Raw genomic sequence first — 28,000 nt, forward strand, 5'->3', positions numbered from 1 at the left:
TTAAAGCAAATGTAAAGTAAAAAAAAAATGTTTTTTTTTTTTTAAATAAATAAATAAATAATATATATATACAGTACATACACAGTGAAGGAAATAATTATTTGATCCCTTGCTGTTTTTGTAAGTTTGCCCACTGACAAAGACATGAACAGTCTATAATTTTAAGGGTACGTTCATTTTAGCATTGAGAGATAGAATATCCCAAAAAATCAAGAAAATCACATTGTATAAATTAGACACATTTTTTTGCATTTTGCAGTGAGAAATAAGTATTTGATCCCCTACAAACCATTATGAGTTCTGGCTCCTACAGACCAGTTAGACGCTCCTAATCAACTCGTTACCTACATTAAGACAGCTGTCTTACATAGTCACCTGTATAGAAGACTCCTGTCCACAGACTCCATTAATCAGTCAGACTCTAACCTCTACAACATGGGCAAGACCAAAGAGCTTTCTAAGGATGTCAGGGACAAGATCATAGATCTGCACAAAGCTGGAATGGGTTACAAAATCATAAGTAAGACGCTGGGTGAGAAGGAGAAAACTGTTGGTGCAATAGTAAGAAAATGGAAGAAATACAAAATGATGTCAATCGACATCGATCTGGGGCACCATGCAAAATCTCACCTCGTGGGGTATCCTTGATCATGAGGAAGGTGAGAGGTCAGCCTAAAACTTCACGGGGAGAACTTGTTATTGATATCAAGACAGCTGGGACCACAGTCACCAAGAAAACCATTGGTAACACATTACGCCTTAAAGGTTTAAAATCCTGCAGTACCCGCAAGGTCCTCCTGCTCAAGAAGGCACATGTGCAGAACCGTCTGAAATTTGCCAGTGAACACCTGGATGATTCTGTCAGTTATTGGGAGAAGGTGCTGTGGTCAGATGAGACAAAAATTGAGCTCTTTGGCATTAACTCAACTCGCCGTGTTTGGAGGAAGAGAAATGCTGCCTATGACCCAAAGAACACTGTCCCCACTGTCAAGCATGAGGTGGAAACATTATGTTTTGGGGGTATTTCTCTGCTAGGGGCACAGGACTACTTCACTGCATCAATGGGAGAATGGATGGAGCCATGTACTGAAAAATCCGGAGTGACAACCTCCTTCCCTCCGCTAGGACATTAAAAATGAGTCGTGGCTGGGTCTTACAGCAAGACAATGACCCAAAACATACAGCCAAGGCAACAAAGGAGTGGCTCAAGAAGAAGCACATTAAGGTCATGGAGTGGCTTAGCCAGTCTCCAGTCCTTAATCCCATAGAAAACTTATGGAGCGAGTTGAAGCTCCGAGTTGCCAAGCGACAGCCTCAAAATCTTAATGATTTAGAGATGATCTGCAAAGAGGAGTGGACCAAAATTCCTTCTGACATGTGCGCAAACCTCATCATCAACTACAAAAAACATCTGACTGCTGTGTTTGCCAACAAGGGTTTTGCCACCAAGTATTAAGTGTTGTTTGCCAGAGGGATCAAATACTTATTTCTCACTGCAAAATGCAAAAAAAAAATTATCTAATTTATACAATGTGATTTTCTTGATTTTTTTTGAATATTCTATCTCTCAATGTTAAAATGAACGTACCCTTAAAATTATAGACTGTTCATGTCTTTGTCAGTAGGCAAACTTACAAAAACAGCAAGGGATCAAATAATTATTTCCTTCACTGTATATATAAATATAAGTTCAAATCACCCCCCTTTTGCCTCATTCAAAATAAAACAATTCAAAATCAATCAAATATATACATATTTGGTATCGCTGCGTTCAGAATCGCCCGATCTATCAATATAAAATAAGAATGAATCCGATCGGTAAAAGGCGTAACAAGAAAAAAAATCAAAACGCCAAAATTACGTTTTTTGGTCGCCTCAACATTGCAATAAAATGCAAAAACGGGCGATCAAATCATCTACCCCAAAATGGTATGAATAAAAACATCAGTTAAGCGCGAAAAATGGAGACGCTACAGGTCGCTTTTTTTTTTTTTCACAAACTTTGGATTTTTTTTACCACTTAAATAAAAAAAGAACCTATACATGTTTGGTATCTACGAACTCGTAATGACCTGGGGAATCATAATGGCAGGTCAGTTTTAGCATTTAGTGAATATGGTAAAAAAAATCCCAAAAAAACAATTGTGGAATTACACTTTTTTTGCAATTTCTCCGCACTTAGAATTTTTTCCCCGTTTTCTAGTACACGATATGGTAAAACCAATGGTGCTGTTCAAAAGTACAACTCGTTCCACAAAAAATAAGCTCTCACATGGCCATATTGACGGAAAAATAAAAAGTTATGGCTCTGGGAAGCAGGAAGAAAAAAACGAAAACGCAAAAACAGAAAAACCCAAGGTGTTAAAGTGGTTAAAGGGTCAGCTCAACACCTGTGTCTCAGTAGGGGCTCATACAGACATCCTTGGATCTCGGTCTGTTCAGAAATACGTGAAATCGTCATGATCCAGTGGGGAGACTCCTGGCCAGTCCATGCATTGCGATCCATGATCGGACCAAGAACCACAGATGTCTGCATGAGCCCTAACTCTGGGGATAAGTTGCTGTAGGAGATTGTTATGATTAGCACAACACTCAAGAGGAGACAGGTGCTGACTCTTTCACTGCCATAAAATGTACTCTAAGCGCCCAATTCATCAAAGCTTTTATGACAGTATTCTGGGGTCTGCACTGGGGTCTAGGGTCAGCACTGGAGTCTGCAAGTATGGAAGCAACACAGGAGATGCTGACTGTACTAAATAGCTGGCATCTGTCTCTAATAGTAGCGAGAGGAGCTGAGCTCCGATTGCTGCTATCAACCATTTAGATGCTGCTGACAGTCTGCTTTAGGCTGTGTGCCCACGTAGCATTTTTCAAGCGTATATGCTGCGGAATTTCCGCAGCGTAAACGCTTGAAAAACGCATGTATATCCGCACCCCATGGTCCCCAATGGGATTCCGCAAGTTCTATGCACATGCTGCGGATTTTTCCGCAGCGTTTATGCCGCGTTCAAAAATCCGCAGCATGTCATTTAATTTTGCGTTTCCGCAAGCGGAATTGCCTTTGTCCAATGCATAAAAAACGCAAGGCAATTCCGCATGTGGAAAACGCGTGATAAACGCGCGAAAAATGCGCGATAAACGCGTGCGGAATTCCGCATGCGTTTTTCCGGGAGAGGACTTGCATTTATGCAGCAGAAATTTTCTGCTTCATAAATGCAACGTGGGCACATAGCCTTAAATGCAGCTTTTAAATGTAGTGATTGCCTCGGCACGCTTGCGCTGCCTTCCATTGTCACCACCGCACTGCAACACAATTGTTGAGGTACCGATGGGTTACCATGGCAGCCTAAGGCCTGATGAAGGTCGCTCTTCCAAAGGCTGAGTTTCATAGGAGACCGCATTTTACACATATCATATAATATAAGCAATCAAATGGTCACAGCTTCAAGAACAGACTAAAAAAATAATGTAAAAAATAGGAAAAAAGGTTTTTAAAAACATAAAAATTTGAATCACAATGCACCACCCTTTTCCACAATAAAATAGATTTAAAAAGAAAAGACATTTTTATTGCTCTGTCTGTGAACGTTTGATCTATCGAAATATCACAATAAATAACCAATAGGGCAAAAATATCACATCTCCTTAAAAAATACAATTAAAAGCCATCAAAACATCATATATACCCCAAAATAGTATCAATAAAAACATCAGTTAGCCATGCAACAGAAACAAGAAACAAGCACTCAGCTATATCGAAGGAAAAATCTAAACATTATTGGTCTTAGAAACCAACATTAAAAAAAAAAACTTCTTAATTCTTTTTCTCAATTAAAGTACAAAAAATCTGTACAAATTTGGTATTTTTGTATTTGTATTGACCTGAAGAATCATATTGCCAGGCAATTTTTAACATACAATTAACATCGTAAAAATAAAACCCTATGACGGTATTGCATTCTTTCACCATTTCATTCCAATTGGAATTTTTTTTTCTATTGTTCTATACATTGTAATTTAAAATGAATGGTGTCATTCAAAACTACAGGTTATCCCACAAAAAAATAAGCCCTCATATGACTATGATGATGGAAAAATAAAAGTTACTGCTTTTGCAAGAAGGAGAAGGAAATATTAAAAAGCAAAAAGAAAAAATCGCCCTGTTCTTAAAGGGTTTAAGTGTTAAATTATAAGTTAAAATTTCTCCCTATAAAACTTTTAAAAACAGTTTAATGCATACATGTCAAACTCTGGCCCGTGGGCCAAATCTGGCCCACAAGGTGGATCGATTTGGCCCCCGACACCAGAACCGCCAACCCTATGTGGGGCCCATTATTCTGTATGGAGGACTGTGTGGGGCCCATTATTCTGTATGGAGGACTATGTGGGGCCCACTATTCTGTATGGAGGATTATGTGGGGCCCATTATTCTGTATGGAGGACTGTGTGGGGCCCATTATTCTGTATGGAGGACCATGTGGGGCTCATTATACTGTATGGAGGACTATGAGGGGCCCATTATTCTGTATGGAGGACTATGTGGGGCCCCTTATTCTGTATGGAGGTGTGGCGCCCCTGGGGGTTCAGTCGTCACACAGATACTGCACCTCACTCCGAGGTGTCGTGTCTCCCTTCTCTCAGGTAAGATTCGAGTGCCGCACGGAACCCCAAAACACCCGCATCCAACATCACACTGCTCCAGGCCAGCCGGAGGGGCAAGACGCAATGTAGTTTTCTGCTGAGCCCTGGCCCTGGCTGTAATAGGGGGGAACCCAAAGGTAGGGGGAACCAATAGTGGGTGTGGGTGGAGGAAGCAGATACAGGAAGCACTTATACAGTAGATATAAAAAGAAGCCATTAGAGTGAAGAGAAGTCAGTCCAGTGAGTAGTGGAGAACAGTCCGGGAGCAGAGGCTCATCAGGAGCTCTGCTCCACAAGTTAGGGCCTAGGATAGAGGCCTCGGAGAGGAGCAGGGAGTAGGCTTCGTTCTAAGGAAAGGATCCCAGGGGGTACGGCGCGTGCAGGACTGCACCCATATGCCCCGCTCCTGCCAGGTGTCAGGAGGGATCGGTTGCTTCATTCTAATCTCCAGGGGGTCAGGTTGGTCCCGGATCCGACGTACAGGAAGGACTTCAGCATACCCGAGCGGGATTGAGAGTGGGCAGCGTAGGGCAGCGGAGAGAAGGACCAAGTGTGAAAACGGTCAAAGTAGGAACACGAGAAAGTGGGGTTCCGCCAAGCATTCCTAAGCTGCTTGAAGAAGGATTGAATCCCTGTCCGGTGAACGCGGCACGACAAGGGAGGCCTTCACCTGTAAAGTGCACTTGTGAATTGCCTAAGAACTGTAAGTAAAATCTTGGACGACTGCACTGTACTGCCTCCGTCCCTTTCTTCACCGGCGCCATTCTTCCTCCCCTGCACTACTACGCCCAGCACACCATCCATCTATTTTACACTGCCCTGAGGCCCGCTCCGCCTGTGGGGAGCCGTACCATCTTTAGCTGCCCTGACATCTGCCTCAGAGGACTGTTGCAGCGCTGGTGATCCTCACCAGCCACCACAGGTGGCGTCACGAACTCTCTGAACTTTTTACTAATTAATGATACCCCTTTGTGCACTTGTGGCACCCCTGAGGGTTCAGTCGCCACAGGGGTACTGCACCTCAGATAGAGGTGTGGTATCTCCTCTTTCAGGTAAGGATGGAGCATCACTCAGGACCCCACTTCACACTCAACACTACACCACTCCTGTCCTGTAGGGGGCCTAAATGCACCAGGGTGCTGCCCCGGCCGGGATAGAGGAGATGGGGGGGAACCAAAGATAGGGGGAACCAAGTAGTGGGTGAGGGTGGAGTAAACACTTACAGGAAGCACTTATAGAATCATATATAATATATGGCCATCTTTAGTTCAAGGTCTTTTGATTGTGGTCTTCTGTCAGGGTCCAGCAAGAGTCTGTAGCTGGCTGAAGATTCACGGTCCTCGTTCTCTGGCCTTGAGGCGAGGAGCGGGTCAGAGTTAACCAGTGTCTCTGCCCGGACAGGGTCCTGTTCTAAGAAGGCCTTGGAGGGGAGCAGAGGAGATAGGCTCCACAGGCAAAAGGATCCCAGGGGGATATGGACGGAGCGGAGTCGCCACCTGTATTCTTCACTCTGGCCTAGCCAGAGGGATTCCTGCTGCAAGAGGGGTGACCGGCCCCCGATATCTGACTGTGTACTTCACGTCACTGTTGGAAAAGCCCGGCGGCTTAGTGGATCCCAGGGAGGAACACAAGCGGGAGGAGATAAGAAGGAGAGGAACACACCAGCGGGGTCTTGACAGGTGCTCCTGATCTACCTGGAAAGTGCTGAACTCCCTACCCGATGGCCGCAGTACGCCGTGTGTAGCAGAGAGAAGCTTTGCTTCTGAAAGTTCATCTAAAGTGAGTAAAGACCCGGATGACTTCATTCACCGCCTCCGCTTGGTTATTCCTGCGCGGCACTGCACCCACGATTCCTCCATACAGTTCACCAAACACTGCCCTGAGGCCTACTCCACCTGTGGGGAGTAGTACCAACCAAGCTAGCTGCCAGAACACCAGCCTCAGAGGACTGTTGCCCCGCTGGTGGCCTTCACCACAGGTGGCATAGTCGAACAACCACTCATCCCAAAAAGCCCATTTTCTTTTCAGGTGACAGCCCTGGGCACGGAACGGGCCAAGGCCACGACTGCATCCCCACGACATCTGCAAGGCCCGGATCCGAGTACCCCACTGCTCAGGGAGGGCGAGTCACACTGACCGCCCTGGGCCAGCCACCATGATAACTCCCAGAGAGTACCCCGCGGCCCTGGGGGCGAGTCAGAGGACTTTGTGGGGCCCATTATTGTGTATGGAGGACTATGTGGGCCCATTATCCTGCATGGAGGCCCATGTGAGGCCCATTATTCTGTAATGGGGACTATGTCAGTCCCATTAAACTTTATACTGGTTGGCCCTCGACTTTGTCCACGTTTTTCATTTTGGCCCCATGTGTGTTGGAGTTTGACATCCCTGGTTTAATGGCTGTAAATGGTAATTGACATCTAGCTGACAAGGACATTTATGTGGAACTGTGGTAGCTGCTTTTAGCCAATCAGCATTGCTGAGAGTAATCTTATTGATGGTGATTGGATGAGAGAAGCTAATAGCAGTTTATCCTGCAGATCGCAATTGTCCTTTTCAGCTGGAAGCCAGTCACTGCTCTCATGCTGCTAATTCAGTTTTCATGAGCTGTAAAGGGAGAACTCTTTGCACAATCTGTCTAAACCCTTATGACATTGTATAGATGCCATTGTTTAACATGTCTCCATTTCCTGATAATGTGCTAATAGAAAAAATCTGTATCATATTAATTTCATGTCCATATTCTAAGCAATTCATTTTTTGCTATCTATGCAGTACTGTCATAATTATTTTTGGCAAATGATCCTCGTGTTAGACTTGCACGCATCAACAAAATTGCAGATGCTGATGTTTTCATATATCTTTTTATTTGGTTTTACATAGAAATATTTGTGCAAAAACTGCAATTTACAGCATTACTAAATAGTAATCTATCAGTGGAAGATAGCCTAGATACATCACATGTACTATATCTAACATATGGCAATCGCTTTTTTCTACATTAATCTCATAAAGAGTAATTATTAACTACAACCTTGGCTTTACAGAAGAAAAGGTCCATTTTTTATAAGTTGATTCCCTACAAAAGAATTCAATCTTATTGGTGACACCTCCTGAGTGTATATGATAATACAGTCATGCATACACATCTTATATATTTTTTGTGCATGTATTTGTATAATTTTTTTTACAAGCTGATGGTTGTTCTTTTGTGCACTTATTGCAGCTAGATTCTTTGGGTGATCCTGGATCTGCAGAATTGACATAGTAGAAACAAATTACCTAATAAAATAGTGACTATTTTTCCCACCTTGTCAATTCCAAAGTTACAGGGGGAAACTAAAGGGGCTTTTCAGTGCAAGAGCCCTGCAATAGAGCACCAGGCCAAGGCTCTATTTCCCTGGCCAAGGCTCTGGTCATGAATATATGTCATAACATAGATATTTAAAGGGATTGTTCAGTCATATGATATTGATGATACATCCCTAAGAGTACCTACCGGTGGGTTTGTGGCTACCCTTTTTATTTTTAAAAAAATTTGGGAAGCCCCAGACTGATAATTTTTCCAAATAAGGCATCAAAATTGCTGACAAGTTTCCAAAATGGCAGGCTAAAGACTAGCATAAGATAGGTCAATACTTCTAGGTTGTAGATTACCTTTATGCAGAGCGGGATCCTACAGCCCTCTGCAGCTCTTTGGTCTGTGAAAGCAAGAGATCTAGTGTGATATCGCGAGATCTTGTGCTGTGAGCTAAACCAGTGCTGCTTTATCCTTTCCTATGAAGTTACTGATTGGTAACCTCATTAAAGCCGAGTAAATCATGCGGAGGTTCTAGTATAGGTCAAACACGAGATCTTGTGCTTTCACAGCAATGGGGGCCATGGAGTGTTGCAGGATCCTGATCTGCATGCTGGGATCCCACATCTCAATAGCTGCGTCCGACTTTTGCTAGAAATCAGTTCCTTTAGCGACACTTCAAGCCTATGTATTTAGTAAAATTATCTGTCCATGGCTGTCCATTTTTTCTTAAATAAAAAGGGCGGCCACAGACTGGTGATAGGTCCTTTTTAATTTAAGTCATCAGTAATCATATCGGTATTGGCTTCCGACTCCTGGCGCCACAACCACTCAACAGTTTCCAGGAGCTGATCTGCAGTTGAGTGGTGGAGATGTCAGACCGATCTAATATTGATAACCTATCCTAATATCCTAATAGTAGGTCACCACTATCATATGACCAGACAACCCCTTTAAAGTACTATGACAATTAAGAGGTGGCAGAGTTTTTCTTCTGGGTAGTTGTTACAGGTGACACAAGTTGTAGACACGTCTTTTTGGTTGTGGCCATGTTTAGTCCCTATCTTGTAGTGGCTGGCACAGGAAATCCAGCTCTGGGTACTAAATACGTTAGCTCATATTCCATCATCATCATCATCATCATGTACCTATTTCTTCACTGTGCCCAGGCCTCTATGAGATAGATCAGATCCATGGACTGGTAGAGTTGACATGCTGATATGACCTTTAGCTTACAAGCTCTCGCATACCTTTCACCATTTATGTTCGCTTTAATATGTTACTGTACAGCACAGCTTTACAATTGTTAAGAAGAACACGTTTAGACATGGCTACCCTTAATACCCTTAGGATTGCCATATCAAACTTGAATTGTACTTACGTAGTCACGCTGCAATTGCAAATAGGGGTAATACATGGCCAGAACTGTCTGTGACTTTTTCTGGCACGTAGCCTTAACCTAATTCTGACGCCTAAAAAACAAATAAAGCAATTCAACAACAGAAAGTGACGTTAGAAACATTTTCTGCTCCTCCTTTACTCCTCCAAAATACTGACCATATTTTTTTGAAGAAAACCACAGCAGAATAAAACTCATCAAGGCTATGTGCACACAGTGTCTTTTAGACGATGGAATACCCATCAAGTTTTCCCAGGCGAAGCTGCTTCAGGAAAAAGCCAACTGTTGTTCTGGGTTCTTCTGTGGTTTTGCCATTGTTCTTACTGTGACTCCACCGCTGGAGTTTTACTCTATACTTTCAAGAAGAATGAACATTTCATTTCTTTTAACTGCTTCAGGGTTTCTGAACCCTGAAAAGATTGATAGATGTGATGTAAGATGGAACATGTGCACAGCAAAGTCGTTTTTACATTGCTGTGCATTATGATCATCTTATGATCAAAACACGGACATGTGAACTGCCCCATAGATTATGTTCTATGTGTGCAAAACAGGGATAGAACACGTGCGTGACTCATGAACGTCTGGATGAGGGCTTGAGTTGACGATTGACGGCAACGCTGATCAATTTAGTCTGCAGATTTTTTTATGCAGAGCAAGGATTACAGTTCTGCAGATATTTCCTCCCACAAATCTGTAGTGGAAAATCTGAAGGTATTCTCTATGTGGAATCATACCTTAATCGCGTGCAGCTGAATATGTTGCATATATTTATATTGCCTTCTGATGCAATCCTCTTTTTATCTTTCCAGCCAGGCGACGTCAAACCAAGTCAAGGTTGTATCCCGTCGCCGAACTTGTCTGTGGTGTAAAATTACTGCAACTCAAAGATAGAAATACACAGACCAGCCTCTATTGGCAGACAGGCAGCGTTGTTTTACATGAAAACTGAACTTTATATTGATTATCCCTCTATGGGTTAAAAAAAAAAGACTTTTAGGCTATGTGCCCACGATGCAGAAATGCTCCGGATTTTTTCCTGAGCGTTTCTGCATCTCGCTAGCAGAAAAAAACGCATGGGGATTGTACATGTGGATTGTACATGCGGATTGTACATGCGGATTGTACATGTGTTTTTCCTGCCAGGGACATGCGGATGTGAAGCGTTCATCACATGCATTTCCGCATGCGGGTTGACAAGTGCTTACCAGGCGATTTTAGCATCACTTGGAAAGTGCTTGACAACTTGGTCACAATATATAAATCCATGCAACGGATTCATATAGTGTGACTGTAAAAGAATGGTAAAAAATAAATCTATACTTACCTTCTGATGGCCCCTGGAGTCTTTATTCGCTCCGTCCTGGCTTGCCGGCAGCTCGCGGTACACTGAAGGACCTGCCATCACATGACTATGACGTCAGCGCAGGTCCTTCAGTCCACCGCCAGCTGCCGGCAAGCGAAGACAAGGAGACCGGGGGCCATCAGAAGGTAAATATACTATTTATTTTTTATTTTATTCTTTTTTTTTACAGGTTCTATGGTACCCGGGTCCGGAGGAGAGTCTCCTGTCCTCCACACCCGGGTACCATCCGCACATTGAAACGCATGGATTCCGCATGTACAGATGCAGTGATGCGGATTCCATGTGTTCCAATGAAAGTCAATGGTGGCGAAAACGCAGCTATTGCGCAAAATAATTGGTAGTGCTGCGTTTTTTTCCGCAATGATAACCCGCAGCGGAAATTTCCGCAGCATGTGCACAGCACATGCGGATTATCATTGGGGAACATGACAGGCCTTCTACCATCCGTTTTTTAAGCGTTTCTTCCGCTGCGGAAACGCTTAAAAAAACGCATCGTGGGCACACAGCTTAGGGTAGGCTCACATGTGGTGAATTTTCATGCTGCAAATCCAGTGCAGATTTCAATGCAAATCCACTGGACACTTTAGAACGTGTAGCTTTATCATAGCGTATGTGCACACGATCATCTTTGGCAGCGCTTTGAATGCAGTATACTTTATGCTGCGTCCAAAGCGCTGCACACAGGTGACTCCGCAGGTGTTCATTGAACCATGCGGATTCACCGCATCCTATACATTACAGGGATATAATTTATCTTGCGGATAATAGCGACTCTGCAAGAGAAATTTCCATGCTGCGGTCTGTAAAGATGCGCCGCATGTCCGTGTCTGTGGATGATCTGCAGGAGCACAGAGACGCATAGTGGACATTGGATTTCTTGAAATCCATCCACTATGCAGTAACATCTGGCCGCTGCGGATTGCACACAGTGCAAGTGTGCTGCGTCCAATCCGCAGCGATTACTGATGGTGTGTACATACTCTAATAGCTAAAGGAATCAATGTCAGCTGATGGCTACCCAACTTATTGCTGCGGTTTCTACATAAGACTATGCTGCATCTCCACTGCACAGTTATTTCTGAGAATCTTCACAAGATCACTGAGCGGCTGACATTACCTTATGTGTTTATTACGTCCCTCTAAGTATGGATGCCTTAGGGCAAGTTCATACCTACACATCATTACTGTCAGTTCTCTAGAAGGTTTGAGATAACCTGACATCTAAATGGATCCTCTTCTTTTTCAATAGGAAATAGTAATCACCTGATGTATACCGCCCAATGTATGTCTGTTTGGTGGGAGATGGAAACCATTGTATGAAATAGCATACTCTAAGGCCACGGCCCCAGTATCAGTATTTGGTCAGTATTCGGTCAGTATTTTTTCTCAGGAGTGGAAACCAAGTCCAGGAGTGGATGATAAATGCAGAATTGGTGACTTGTTTCTATTATACCTTTTCTCTGATTGTTCCTCACCTGGTTTTGGCTCCTACTCCTGAGAAAAAATACTGAACGAATACTGATAGTGGGGCCGTGGCCTAATAAGCCATTTCATGCCACAAAATAAGGTATACCAGCCTGACTGAGGCCCAACCTAAACCCTAGTTCCAGGATGCTCTTGTCATACAAATGGAGAATGTACAAAACGAAGCACATGGAGGTGAGTTACAAATGGATCCTCTTCTTTTTCAATAGGAAATAGTGATCACCTGATGTATACATCCCAAATGTATGCCTGTATGGTGGGAGATGGAAACCATTTCATGAAATAGCATACTCTAATAATCCATGGTAACACAAAACCCATTTTAAATATTAACTATGAAATAATACACCAGGACACACAGAATTGGATTAAGAAAATGGCCGTGAAGTTTTATTAAGAGTCACATATTAAATTTTAATAAATAACCATAATATTATAAATAAATAAATAACACCAAATATTTCATACTCCAAAAATAGCCAATCCATCCAGCAGGGCTGGGCGATTTTCCAACTAATAAAACTTCACGACATAAGGGATACATTGAGAAAAGGTCCCCAACACATTTGTTAAAATAAAGGTAAAGCTGCCAACCTCCTTAAATGGACCAATTTAATTAGAATAACCATTAAGGCTATGTGCCCACGATGCAGAAATGCTCCGGATTTTTTCCTCAGCGTTTCTGCATCTCCCTGGCAGAAAAAACGCATGCGGATTGTATATGCGGATTGTACATGCGGATTGTACATGCGGATTGTACATGCGTTTTCCTGCCAGGGACATGCGGATGTGAAGCGTTCTTCACATGCATTTCCCCATGCGGGTTGTCAAGCGCTTTCCAAGCGATTTTAGCATCACTTGGAAAGTGCTTGTCAACTTGGTCACACTATATAAATCCATGCAAACAGCATGGATTTATATAGTGTGACCGTAAAAAAATAATCTATACTTACCTTCCGATGGCCCCCGGAGTCTTGCTTTGCTCCGTTCTCCCTTGCCGGCAGATCGTGGTACACTGCACTGAAGGACCTGCTGTCACATGACTATGACGTCAGCACAGGTCCTTCAGTCCACCGCGATCTGCCTGCATGGGAGGACGAGCACAGCGGGGGCCATCAGAAGGTAAGTATAATATTTATTTTTATTTTATTCTTTTTTTCACAGGTTCTATGATACCCGGGTCCGGAGGAGAGTCTCCTGTCCTCCACACCCGGGTACCATCCGCACATTGAAACGTTTGGATTCCGCATCTACTTATGCAGTGATGCGGAATCCAAGCGTTCCAATGCAAGTCAATGGCGGCGAAAACGCAGCGATTCCGCAAAATAATTGGTAGTGCTGCATTTTTTTCAGCAATGATAATCCGCAGCGGAAATTTCCGCAGCATGTGCACAGCACATGCGGATTATCATTGGGGAACATGGCAGGCCTTCTACCATGTGTTTTTTAAGCGTTTCTGCAGTGGAATTGCGGCTGCGGAAACGCTTAAAAAACGCATCATGGGCAAACAGCCTTAGGCTTATTTTTGGCCTACAGTTGTGAAGGTCGTTATTGGCTCTATTTTTTTTTTACATTTCTGGTGGCATTTTCTATCACATTCTGACATTACAGCTAAGACCTCATTCAGACGTCTGTTATTTTTCTGGTGTGTTAAATACAGTCCGCGTTCCATCAGTGTTTTGGATCAGTATGTCATCAGTATTTGGTCAGTGCGTCAATTGTTGCCATCAGTATTTATTTTATCAGTGATTTTCACATATGAAAAAATAAATAAATTACAAAGCTTCTCCTATTAATTACAATGTAAATGATGGACAGCAGATGACTGCACAATGATGCCATCTGGGATCACGGACCTATAGACTTGTGTAGGTGATTTTGATCCGTGACTTAAATAAAAAAAAAAAGGACATGTCTCTTGAAATTTTTTTTTTTTGCAAACAGACGGTTCACAAAATTTTTTTGGACATGTGGATACCACCATAAACTGTAAGGTATGTGCACACGTTAATTTTTTTGGACAGAAATTTCTGTACCTTTTCTGCATCTCAGTGGCAAAATGCATGTTTTTGCTGCATTTTTTACTTGCATTTTTGGTGCAGATTTTTCCCCACTCATTAGTATGGGTGAAATCTGCAGCAATAACGCTGAAAAAATTGACATGCTGCAGATTTTAATCTGCATCAAATCTGCAAGTCACAAATAAGCAACATGTGCATGAGACTTTAGGATTCTCATTCACTTTGCTGGCATCAGGAAACCCTTCAGGTTTTGTGACAAATCTGCACTGAAAAAGCGCAGCAAAAACGCAACGTGTGCACACAGACTAATAGGTACGTTTTCTATCCATAAAAAATACAGATAAGACACGTACGGGATTCATGGGTGTTTGAATGAGGCCTAATGGCCATTAGTCATCTTTCATCACCATCGTTGATCCTCACAGTTATGTTTCTTGAGAATAAAGGCCAAATTCTCACAGCTTTTCTTCAAGTGGACAGAATACCCTACAGGCACTGAAGCATACTTTCTGCCATTGTGCAGCAGCACAACTTTCAAACTTTTTTTGGATGAATCAATAAAGAGTCTCTACTTGCTCACATTGTAAAAAATGTTACATTTTTCCATCTGCCCAGGAACATTGCCGCAATAAAGTAGAGTACCATCTTGAAAAAAGTATGAAAGGAATTCATTTTCTTTGCTTCTGTACCATGAAAAACGGGTACCAGGAGCTAACAGGTTATTTTCTTTTAATCTAGAGCAGGGATCTCAAACACGCGGCCCGCGGGCCGCATGCGGCCCCTGAGGCTGCTTTATGCGGCCCGCAGGCACAGACCCCTTGACGATCCCGACCTGGTCCAGGAGGAGCCGCCGACAGCAGCGCTGAATTGCAGCACAGAGACTGTTTCCCAGCACTGCATTTCCAATGCCAGCCGCTGGCCAATCAGAGGCCAGCAGCTGATATCTGCGTGTCGGCGCAGCGAGTATGACGTCATTGCCATATGCAGATGTCAGCTGCTGGCCTCTGATTGGCCAGCGGCTGGCATTGGAAATGCTGTGCTGGGAGACAGTCTCTGTGCGGCAATGCAGCGCTGCTGTCGGCGGCTCCTCCTGGACCAGGTCGGGATCGTCAAGGGGTCGGACTCTGTGGTGCCTGCGGGCCACATCTGCAGGAAGGCCGCCGAGGGAACGGAGGACAGGTGAGAATCATCTTTTTTTTTTCTATTTTATGTGTGTGAAGAACAACACAGGGGGCACATAGCCACAAGATGGGGACCTGGATGGGGCACATAGCCACAAGATGGGGACCTGGATGGGGCACATAGCCACAGGATGGGGACCTGGATGGGACACATAGCCACAAGATGGGGACCTGGATGGGGCACATAGCCACAGGATGGGGACCTGGATGGGGCACATAGCCACAGGATGGGGACCTGGATGGGACACATAGCCACAAGATGGGGACCTGGATGGGACACATAGCCACAAGATGTGGACCTGGATGGGGCACAGAGCCTCAAGATGTGGACCTGGATGGGGCACAGAGCCACAAGATGGGGACCAGAGCCACAACATGGGGACCTGGATGGGGCACATAGCCACAAGATGGGGACCTGGATGGGGCACATAGCCACAGGATGGGGACCTGGATGGGGCACATAGCCACAAGAGGGGACCTGGATGGGGCACATAGCCACAAGATGGGGACCTGGATGGGGCACATAGCCACAAGATGGGGACCTGGATGGGGCACAGAGCCACAAGATGGGGACCAGAGCCACAACATGGGGACCTGGATGGGGCACATAGCCACAAGATGGGGACCTGGATAGGGCACATAGCCACAGGATGGGGACCTGGATGGGGCACATAGCCACAAGAGGGGACCTGGATGGGGCACATAGCCACAAGATGGGGACCTGGATGGGGCACATAGCCACAAGATGGGGACCTGGATGGGGCACAGAGCCACAAGATGGGGACCTGGATGGGGCACAGAGCCACAAGATGGGGACCTGGATGGGGCACAGAGCCACAAGATGGGGACCTGGATGGGGCACAGAGCCACAAGATGGGGACCTGGATGGGGCACAGAGCCACAAGATGGGGACCTGGATGGGGCACAGAGCCACAAGATGGGGACCTGGATGGGGAACATTGCCACAGGATGGGGACCTGGATGGGGCACATAGCCCCAAGATGGGGACCTGGATGAGGCACATTAGTACAAGATGGGCGCCAGGATGGGGAACGTTGCTACAGGATGGGGACCTGGATGGGGCACATAGCCACAGGATGGGGACCTGGATGGGGCACATTAGTACAAGATGGGGACTTGGATGGGGAACATTACTACAAGATGTTTTCCATTATTACTATATGATGCTAATTGTAAGACAATATTACTGTATGTGGCCAATTGGGGGAAATAAAATTGTAAAAAAAATAAAAAATAAAATAAAGCATGAAAAAATATTGGGCACTAAAAATGCTGTTTTATATGTAAACTAAAGTAAACACAAAAAAGTGCACGTTTATTATCGCCACATCCATAACGACCCAAGCCATAAAAAAATAAGTACGGCAAAAATGTTCAAAAGGTGTATACAAAAAAAATGGTATCACTAAAAATGTCACATTGAACAAAGAATGCGGCCCCCCAAATTCAAATTTTTTCCATGTGCGGCCCATATACCCAGCCGAGTTTGAGACCCCTGATCTAGAGTCTAAAAGTTCTGCAGAATGTTTAGGAAGGTCCAAGTCCCTGACTAAATCATTTAATTCAAGCTGTGGCTCATTGGCACTAGCGTGAAAGTCTTCGTCAGAATCCTGATCTTCATGTTCTGAATCTTCTGAATCAGGTGTATCTTCAAGTGTTTCCGGAGGTGAAGAGACAAGTATTCCTGGACCGTGAGGCACAGGGCAATCGCTGATGGGAGGTCCGGGTATATAAATTTCTTTCTTATTTTTAAGGTTGAATCCCTCCGCATTGCACGTACAGAAGGAGCAGTCATCACTATGATTTTGCGGTTCCCTCCAGATCAATAGGCATGCCAAAACGAAAGCTCTTTCTTCTCTTTAGACCACTGTCGTAGTTCTTCTACACAAACAGAACACACTGCATGTGAAACCCACAACTTGTCCTGATCACTTAGTTTTACACCAAAGTACGCATAATACACTTTTCTAACAAAATCGGTAATGTTCCTTCGTTGTTTCTTCACTAAAAAACAACCGCAAAAGTTGTCCGGTGAATTATGACACCCCCTTGTAGCCATTTCGACCATGTTGTTAGAAACAGAAGCTTAATCCACCACAACCACTAAATACTGAAAGGAATCATGGTAAGCACACCACCACACTCTTATGAACTCTGTCTAAAAGAAAATCTGCCTTTGCTCCCCAGAGCAACCAATCACAGTGCAGCTTTCAGTTCTTATACTGCTGAGGTAAAATGAAAGCTGTGGTATGATTGGATGCTATGGACACCACCACACTCTTTGAAAGCTGGGTTAAGAAAATCTCTGCCCACAGCAGCCAATCGGAGCACAGCATTCATTAATTTCTAACCAATCTAGTGACACCAATATCATCCACCAAAGGTCAGCGATCGAAAGGATATAAAAATCACATCTTACTTTTCAAACAATTCTACCCTTGCAGACCTGTGTTGTTATAGGATACACTTGTGTACCAAAGTCTCCTTTTAAGTAAAAATCTGCAATGGCAGGGGAATGTTAATTGTGTTACATTAAAGGGAATCTGTTGGTAGGATTAACCCTCCTAAGCCAACTATATGAGCATGCAGGTAATGGGAAGCTGAATAAGGTTATGCCATGATATCTGTAATCTGATGTATTATTTCCGAGAAATCCATATTTTTCTTATATGTTTGAAGCTCTCACAGCTCTGCTGTATTGTAACAATCTGGCAACCGCAACCCTGTAGCTTTCTGTGAGGTGGAAGCTGGAGCTGAGAGGAACCTGCAGATGTGTCAGGTATAATCACACACAGCTCTGCAGAGATCAGGAGAGCAGAGAGCGGCCATCACACATCACAGTGGTAACCATTACATATTACACTGGTAACTATTACACATCACACTGGTAACATGTACTTTCATATATCATAATCTCTGGAGGCAGATTCTCCTGCAGATCAGTGTCCAGCCTGTTGTCCTGAACAGCTCATTTACATATAAGAAAAGCATGGATTTCTCTGGAATAAGACATCAGATCACAGATATCAAGGTGTCATTTTATTCAGCTTTCTATGACGGTTTAGGAGGGATGATCCTACTGACAGATTCCCTTTAAACTGCAGCAATAGGCGGTAGCTGTTTAGTTTTGGTTTGGTTGGTTTTAGTACCTAAAACAATAAGATGGGCCTCAGAAGAGAAGAATCAAAACAAATGAGGCACAAGTAGCACATTTCTAGGAGTATTGACTAGCTGGCTCCTAGAACTTCTCCAATTAAGATGTACACTGCTCAAAAAATAAAGGGAACACTTAAACAACGGAATATAACTCCAAGTGAATCAAACTTCTGTGAAATCAAACTGTCCACTTAGGAAGCAACACTGATTGACAATCAATTTCACATGCTGTTGTGCAAATGGAATAGACAATAGCCGGGCCGGCTCCAGGTTTTTCTGGGCCCCGGGCGAAAGAGTCTCAGTGGGCCCCTTTAATACATACCACGATTCATAATGCACAGATACCGCAGAGAAATATATATATATATATATATATATATATATATAGTACAATACAAAGATTTCACTTCTTACATTACATGAGCGATATCTATTGTAAATTCCACAATAGCTCAGAAACCGGAGAATCGCTCCACTCAGTATACTGGCCCCCATATAACGCTCCATACAGAATACTGGTCCCCATATAACGCTCCATACAGGATACTGGCCCCCATATAAGGCTCCATACGGAATACTGGCCCCCATATAAGGCTCCATACGGAATACTGGCCCCCATATAAGGCTCCATACGGAATACTGGCCCCCATATAAGGCTCCATACGGAATACTGGCCTCCATATAACGCTCCATACAGAATACTGGCCCCCATATAACACTCCATACAGAATACTGGCCCCCATATAACGCTCCATACAGGATACTGGTCCCCTTATAAAGCTCCATACAGGATACTGGCCCCCATATAACGCTCCATACGGAATACTGGCCTCCATATAACGCTCCATACAGAATACTGGCCCCCATATAACACTCCATACAGAATACTCGCCCCCATATAACGCTCCATACAGGATACTGGTCCCCTTATAAAGCTCCATACAGGATACTGGCCTCCATATAACGCTCCATACAGGATACTGGTCCCCTTCTAAAGCTCCATACAGGATACTGGCCCCCATATAACGCTCCATACAGGATACTGGTTCCCTTATAACGCTCCATACAGGCTGTCCCCCCCTTATAATGCTCCATGCAGGCTGTTCCCCCCACATAATGCACTATGCAGGCTGTTCCCCCCCCTTATAATGCCCCATGCAAGCTGTCCCCCCCCCCTCCTCTTTATAATGCCCCATGCAGGATGTACCCCCCCTCTTTATAAGGCCCCATGCAGGATGTCACCCCCCTCTTTATAATGCCCCATGCAAGATGTCACCCCCCTCTCTTTATAATGCCCCATGCGGGATGTCACCCCTGCTCTTTATATTGCCCCATGCAGAATGTCACGCCCCCCATATAATGACCCATGCCTCCATACATTAAAAAAAATAAATCAAATACTCACCTCACTCCTCCTCACCTGCTGCCTGCGGCTGCTCAGCTCCGGACTCCAGCGTCGTCGGTATCTTCCCACTCTGCGCTGCCTGTGACGGCTCAGGGGAGGGCGCGGTGTAGAGATGTCACAGAGAGCGCAGAGCAGGAAGACAGCGGATCTGCGGAGGCACGGGGAGAGATAAGTATCCGGCTGCTGGGGCCCTGAGCAAGCGATGGAGAAGGGCGGGCGCTGGCACCGCTCTCCTCCGCCCATAGCCCGGCGGGTTGCGCGACCGCCAGTGGGCCCCCCTGCCTGCTCAGGGCCCCGGCATTTGCCCGGGTGCGCCGGGTGCTGACGCCGGCCCTGGACAATAGATGGAAATTATTGGCAATTATCAAGACACACTCAATAAAGGAGTGTTTCTGCAGGTGGGGACCACAGACCACATCTCAGTACCAATGCTTTCTGGCTGATGTTTTGGTCACTTTTGAATATTGGTTGTGCTTTCACACTCGTGGTAGCATGAGACGGACTCTACAACCCACAGAAGTTGCTCAGCTAGTTCAGCTCATCCAGGATGGCACATCAATGCGAGCTGTGGCAAGAAGGTTTGCTGTGTCTGTCAGCGTAGTGTCCAGAGGCTGGAGGCGCTACCAGGAGACAAGCCAGTACACCAGGAGAGAGGCCAGTACACCAGGAGAGGGGCAACAACCCAGCAACAGGACCGCTACCTCCACCTTTGTGCAAGGAGGACCAGGAAGAGCTCTGCCAGAGCCCTGCAAAATGACCTCCAGCAGGACACAAATGTGCATGTGTCTGCACAAACGGTTAGAAACCGACTCCATGAGGGTGGTATGAGGGCCCGACGTCCACAGATGGGGGTTGTGCTCACAGAACAACACCGTGCAGGACGCTTGGCATTTGCCACAGAACACCAGGATTGGCAAAGTCACCACTGGCGCCCTGTGCTCTTCACAGATGAAAGCAGGTTCACACTGAGCACATGTGACAGACGTGACAGAGTCTGGAGACGCCGTGGAGAGTGATCTGCTGCCTGCAACATCCTCCAGCATGACCGGTTTGGCAGTGGGTCAGTAATGGTTTGGGGTGGCATTTCTTTGGAGGGCCGCACAGCCCTCATGTGCTCGCCAGAGGTAGCCTGACTGCCATTAGGTACCGAGATGAGATCCTCAGACCCCTTGTGAGACCATATGCTGGTGCGGTTGGCCCTGGGTTCCTCCTAATGCAGGACAATGCCAGACCTCATGTGGCTGGAGTGTGTCAGCAGTTCCTGCAAGATGAAGGCATTGAAGCTATGGACTGGCCCGCCCATTCCCCAGACCTGAATCCGATTGAGCACATCTGGGACATCATCTCTCACTCCATCCACCAACATCACGTTGCACCGCAGACTGTCCAGGAGTTGGTGGATGCTTTAGTCCAGGTCTGGGAGGAGATCCCACAGGAGACCATCCGCAACCTCATCAGGAGCATGCCCAGGCGTTGTAGGGAGGTCATACAGGCACGTGGAGGCCACACACAATACTGAGCCTCATTTTGACTCGTTTTAAGGACATTACATCAAAGTTGGATCAGCCTGTAGTGTGTTTTTCCACTTTCATTTTGGGGGTGACTCCAAATCCAGGCCTCTATTGGTTAATAAATTTGATTTCCATTGATGATTTTTGTGTGATTTTGTTGTCAGCACATTCAACTTTGTACAGAACAAAGTATTCAATGAGAATATTTCATTCATTCAGATCTAGGATGTGTTATTTGAGTGTTCCCTTTATTTTTTTGAGTAGTGTGTAAGGTTCCCATAACATAATAAGGCTAATGCTTATATATACCCAGTTACCTGTATTATAATTTTTTAAACATGGATGGTATCCTTACAGTAATTTCCTATTAAACAAGTGATCTTCAGGAATGAATGCTGCAGATCTGTTCTTATGTGGGTTTATTCTGGGTGCATCTCTATAGTATTGGTCTGAAAGTTTAACTACTTTTGCATTGCTGTGGCACCCTGCTACCACAGGTACCACAGGACCCAAAAAGGGTGCATGGACGGACTTCTCCACAAGAGGACCCCACTACACACAGACACCTCCACCCTTCCACCTAAATACCACCAGAGGGAGCCCTGTTAGGCATATATAAACTGGAAGGTGGAGTTAGGTAGTCGGAGAGTGTGCTGACACTTTAGATCAGTGAAGGAGCAGCACGTCTGCTGCTGTGTTGAGGACCCCGAGTGTGGCCGAGGCAAAGAGAGAGGACAGAGGAGTTAAGGGGGCAGAGGAGCATCTGAAGCTCACCCCAGGACACAAGCCGGACACCGGGTCCGCGCCTACAGGGTCTTCTACACCCAGTAGGGACAACCGGCATACCAGGAGGATTCCAGATCCCTGGTCAACCTGAAGCTGCCATCATTTTACAGAACTAGGAACCACGAAGGCCCCAGCGTCCAGGGATAGTGGTAGCCAAAGAAAAGTTCTACTACAAGCAGACAGGTGAGAGAGTGAAACAGCATAGAAACTAGGCCTAGTTCCAGGCTGGCCAGAAGCTTTAGAGAAGGGAAGAAACGGACCAGGAGGCCTACTACCCGCTCACTGGGGAGAGTCCAGAAGTGCACTCTCCTAATAGGTACCCTGGACCATACCTGCCGTTACACCAGTAAAGGTACTGAAGCGAATCCCCTGTGTGCTTGTCCGTCATTCCCCCTGACCCTACCGGGCCACCTCTCACCTGCATCCCTTCCATTAACTCTGCCCCGGGGGCCCGCTCCGCCTGTGGGGAGCAGAAACATCCCAGCTGCCATCCTATCACCCCCGGAGGTCTGCAGCAGCACCGGTACTCATTACCGGGAACCACAGGTGGCGTCACGAGACAAAACTGTTAACAATCCCCTTTTTAAAGAGTGACCCCAGGGTACGGGCCCGGGAGCCGACTGCCGTGACATCCCACAGAACGTCAAGGCCTGGGTACCGAGTTTCCCCCATATCCCCCCTGAGCGAGTCATTGCTCATAGACTTTAAAGCATCCACATTTTACTCTGCAATGACATTCTAAAATGTACTTAGTAATCTGCAAGAACAGTGAGCCAGTTCTCAGACACAGCCGCACTCCTCATAGAGAAGTCAGAGAGGGTTTATTACCAACTCTATCTCGCTAATTGCGGTGTACACAGCGCTGAAGCTGTGCTGTGCATACAGATTAGGAAGTGCTGATAGCGATTTCTCCTCTGGTGCTAGTGATCCAGTGATCACCAAGTGGAGCAGTAACTGAACTGCAGCCAAGAGGATAAATTTGCCCTGTAACTGGAGCTAATAAGAGAGCCACAGTTACAGGGGAAATCGGATAGAAAAAAATGTATTTAAATTTTGCAAAACCCCCCCTTCCTCCTCCCATGTAGTTTTAGGCTGAACTCTCACCTTACTCATGATCAATGATACCCCATGAGATGAGATTTTTCATGGTACCCCAGATCGATGTTGATTGACAGTCATTTTGTATTTCTTCCATTTTCTTACTATTGCACCAACAGTTGTCTCCTTCTCACCCAGCGTCTTACTTATGGTTTTGTAGCCCATTCCAGCTTTGTGCAGGTCTATGATCTTGTCCCTGACATTCTTAGAAAGCTCTTTGGTCTTGCCCATGTTGTAGAGGTTAGAGTCTGACTGATTAATTGAGTCTGTGGATAGGAGTCTTTTATACAGGTGACTATGTAAGACTGCTGTTTTTAAAGCAGGTAATGAGTTGATTAGGAGCGTCTAACTGGTCTGTAGCAGCCAGAACTCATAATGGTTTGTAGGGGATCAAATACTTATTTCTCACTGCAAAATGCAAAAAAATGTATCTAATTTATACAATGTGATTTTCTTGATTTTTTTTGATATTCTATCAATGTTAAAATTAACCTACCCTTAAAATTATAGACTGGTCATGTCTTTGTGGGCAAACTTACAAAAATAATGGATCAAATACTTATTTCCCCCACTGTATATAAGTAGGTTCTGCATACAAAATAAAAAAGATGCAAAAATTATTTGATATCCTAATAAGGAAAAATGTTAGAACTCTTAAAACTTCATGTTGGAAAAGAAAATGAAAATGTTGCTGGTCATAAATGTGAGAAAATGGTCCTGCCTTGAACTGGTTAATGATGGTGTATAAATATAGCACTAATGATTATGCTGTACTTTATCTTGTTTAGAAAATGTACTTTCAGATATACTATTGAGGAATTCTTGGGATTAATAATGGAGGAAAGAGGGAAATAGAAGCATGAGGCTAAAATCATGATCTGGCTTATGGATGGGGACAGTGACGGAGTGGGGTGCCAAGGGCCCACCAGTAACCAACTCCAGGGCCCCACTTTTCAGCTACATGCAAATGTGACATTATCCTCAATCACAAATTTATATAACAAAAAAACGGGTGGATTGTTAAATTAATAAGATGCTGCCTTTGTCTGTACTTAGTGATTCAAATATATTGTGCCAAGTACTGGTCACATTAGAGGGTGGTGGCCCACTCCTGCACAGGGGCCCACCGGAGGATTCTCCTGTTCTCCTGTGGGCCAGTCCAACCTGAATGGGAATCTTGACCAGAAGACGCCCTGACTTCTGGTTAAGATCCCCATCCATAAGCCATGTCATGATTTTGGCCTTATGCTTTTCTTTCACTGTAAGATAACTGAACAGTTACTGGGTTTACCTACGGATTACAGCTGATCACTGCCTGGTGCGAGGAGCGAAACACCTTGTGATCAATTTATTGTCAGGAGACCATTTTGACAAAAGGGTATTATGCAAAGAGGACAATCCCTTCAAGATTAATAAGCAGATGAGGTACCAAATCATTTATCTAAAAAAACACACGTGTAACGTGTGTCAGCTGCACGTTATTTGCAGCGTCCGCTTTTCAGACATTTAGGGAACTTTCAGTTCCTATTTGGGCAAAAGAAGTGAAGCAGCACAGGTGTCCAATACTCTGTATATGACGTTCCCCCTGTACAATCCAGATTACCAGTATTCTACACCATGGTGCTGACATTATGGGAGCGCTGTGTCTGTGTTCACTCAAGACCAGTACTTACATTAGATCTGGTCATGTTACGTTGTGCTACACTGTTAGAGGAGCTAATGAAGGTGAAGTATTGATGTGCGGCTGTGTGTGTGTCACAGGTATGTGAAGGTCGCTCTGGGGGGTGGAGTTGTTCCACAGGTAATATTTCGGCAAGTGCAGGTGGTGCTGATTTCTTACTGTCTGCAGCACCGCCCTCCAGAACCTGTTTGAGGATCACTCTCTAGTTCCTGTACACTCCCACTGCTTTGCTGCCTATTGCTAGGGCTTACCCCTTCATTGCCAAGGGTCCAGTTCGCCCACATTATGATTTGATCCCTAATATTGAGCCTCCTGTGCAGTCAAGAGCTATCTGTAATGGTATGGACAGTTCTTGTGCAGATTGTTGCTTTACATTTAACAAAGGAATGTTAACTGTTAGCTAATGATTTCTTGTTGTTTTCCTGCAGCCCCTGAGAAGAGCCCTGTCGAGTACGGGAGCTGTGAGTACCACCCCACAACATTTACATTGACATTTCTGGGTGTCTTCCGTAGCCTAATTATTGCATTAATTCCAATGTAACCGATGACATAAGTTCTACTTAAATACCCTCCCTATTGTTTTAGGTGATCCCTTAATCCCTTCATTTGAGGTCACAAGTGTTTTTCTTTCTTAGCTTTTACTTTTTACTTTAAGCGGAACTTATTAGTAATAATGGTTGTTACTAATGACAGGCACTCATTATTTATTTATGGTGCTAAATAACTAGTTCCTAATCATGTTAACCTATCAGAGATGCCTAGATCTAATATTGCGGTAATAATGCGAGTGGATGACTTATTATCTGAGCTTTTACCTGTATCTACCTTCTATAATGAACATAATATCAAAAAATATTGGAAAGATTGTCTGATGGGAGTATGAATCTAGCATCCGTTCAATTAAACAGGTCAGTCTTTTGTAAGTAAATGGCATTCAATGTACAATGAAAAGCTATTTAACTTTGTATTGTGCTTTGGTTTTCAATTTCCCAAAGATCTCAATATTCTACTTGCTTTCATTGAATGGAAACATTCTTGTTTATGTCCAAAAGCCTAACTAAACTAACCAACTAAAGCTTGGCTAGAACAGGTTTTCAGCCTTTGAATGTAAACAAGAAGGTTCCAATTCACTGACAGCAAGACAAGATTTTGCAAATAGCGAGGAATGACCCCCTGAGGAAGAGAGACACTAAAAATGCGAAACGCACGTCGGGGGCCTTATTTATGTGATAGCCTTGTAATCTGCACCACTATTAAAGCATTTTTGCTATATACCTGTGACCTTGAATTTGTATGTCTGTATATATAGTATGCCTCTGACCATTGTGCCCATTATTTAGAAAAACTATATATATTCATAATGATTTGACCGATTTTTGCAATAGTGCATGCACTGTTTGGTTATCAATGTTTTGGAGATTGTCGTTCTTTATTTTCTTTTGTCTAATCAATATTGTAGTATACATGTAATCAATAAATAATTTTATCGCATATAAAACTCTTTTTATAAATAGTATAGAATACGTTGCAGAATTTTTCAATGAGTAAGATATACAGTGGGTACAGAAAGTATTCAGACCCCTTTAAATTTTTCACTCTTTGTTTCATAGCAGCCATTTGGTAAATTCTAAAAAGTTCATTTATTTCTCATTAAAGTACACTCTGCACCCCATCTTGACTGAAAAAAAAACAGAAATGTAGAAATTTTTGCAAATTTATTAAAAAATAAAAACTGAAATATCACATGGACATAAGTATTCAGACCCTTTGTTCAGACACTCATATTTAAGTCACATGCTGTCCATTTCCTTGTGATCCTCCTTGAGATGGTTTTACTCCTTCATTGTAGTCCAGCTGTGTTTAATTAAACTGATAGGACTTGATTTGGAAAGGCACATACCTGTCTATATTAGACCTCACAGCTCACAGTGCATGTCAGACCAAATGAGAATCATGAGCTCAAAGGAACTGCCCAAAGAGCTCAGAGACAGAATTGTGGCAAGGCACAGATCTGGCCAAGGTTACAAAAGAATTTCTGCATTACTCAAGGTTCCTAAGAGCACAGTGGCCTCTATAATCCTTAAATGGAAGAAGTTTGGGACCACCAGAAGTTTTCCTAGACCTGGCCATACAGCCAAACTGAGCAATTGTGGGAGAAGAGCCTTGGTAAGAGAGGTAAAGAAGAACCCCAAGATCACTGTGGCTGAGCTCCAGAGATGCAGTAGGGAGATTGGAGAAAGTTCCACAAAGTCAACTATCACTGCAGCCGTCCACCAGTCGGGCCTTTATGGCAGAGTGACTCCACGGAAGCTTCTCACTGCAAGACATATGAAAGCCCGCATAGAGTTTGCTCAAAAACACATGAAGGACTTCCAGACTATGAGAAATAGGATTCCCTGGTCTGATAAGGCGAATATAGAATTTTTTGGTGATAATTCTAAGCGGTATGTGTGAAGAAAACCAGGCACTGCTTATCACTTTCCCAATACAATCCCAACAGTGAAACATGGTGGCAGCAGCATCATGCTATGGGGATGTTTTTCAGCTGCAGGGACAGGACAACTGGTAGCAATTGAAGGAAACATGAATGCGGCCAAGTACAGAGATATCCGGGATGAAAACCTCTTCTAGAGTGCTCTGGATCTCAGACTTAGTCGAAGGTTCACCTTCCAACAAGACAGTAACAAAGGAGTGGCTTCAGAACAACTCTGTGACCATTCTTCACTGGCCCAGCCAGAGCCCTGACCTAAACCCAATTGAGCATCTCTGGAGAGACCTGAAAATTGCTGTCCACCAACGTTCACCATCCAACCTGACGGAACTGGAGAGGATCTGCAAGGAAGAATGGCAGAGGATCCCCAAATCCAGGTGTGAAAAACTTGTTGCATCATTCCAAAGAAGTCTCATGACTGTACTAGCTCAAAAGGGTGCTTCTACTCAATACTGAGCAA

The 28,000-nt window shown here is 44.4% G+C and overlaps 1 protein-coding gene across 8 annotated transcripts in view; it reads left to right on the top strand.

Moving 5' to 3' along the window:
• EPB41L1 (erythrocyte membrane protein band 4.1 like 1) overlaps window positions 1-28,000 on the top strand; it is a 159,021-nt gene that overhangs the window by 42,369 nt on the left and 88,652 nt on the right. For 6 of the 8 annotated variants that reach the window (XM_073683821.1, XM_073683826.1, XM_073683824.1 and 3 more), the window contains exon 2: window positions 25,478-25,510. The exons of 1 other annotated variant lie outside the window; for it this stretch is intronic. The gene's annotated coding sequence lies outside the window, so the exon portion shown is untranslated. Of the gene's footprint in view, window positions 1-25,236; window positions 25,389-25,477; window positions 25,511-28,000 lie in introns of those variants that run through there. One more of the 8 variants, XM_073683822.1, reaches the window with a different exon arrangement.

Source organism: Phyllobates terribilis, unplaced genomic scaffold (genome assembly GCF_046119375.1).
Source record: "Phyllobates terribilis strain yellow unplaced genomic scaffold, ASM4611937v1 Scaffold_5__5_contigs__length_657084704, whole genome shotgun sequence".
In the NCBI taxonomy this organism is placed as follows: Eukaryota; Metazoa; Chordata; class Amphibia; order Anura; family Dendrobatidae; genus Phyllobates; species Phyllobates terribilis.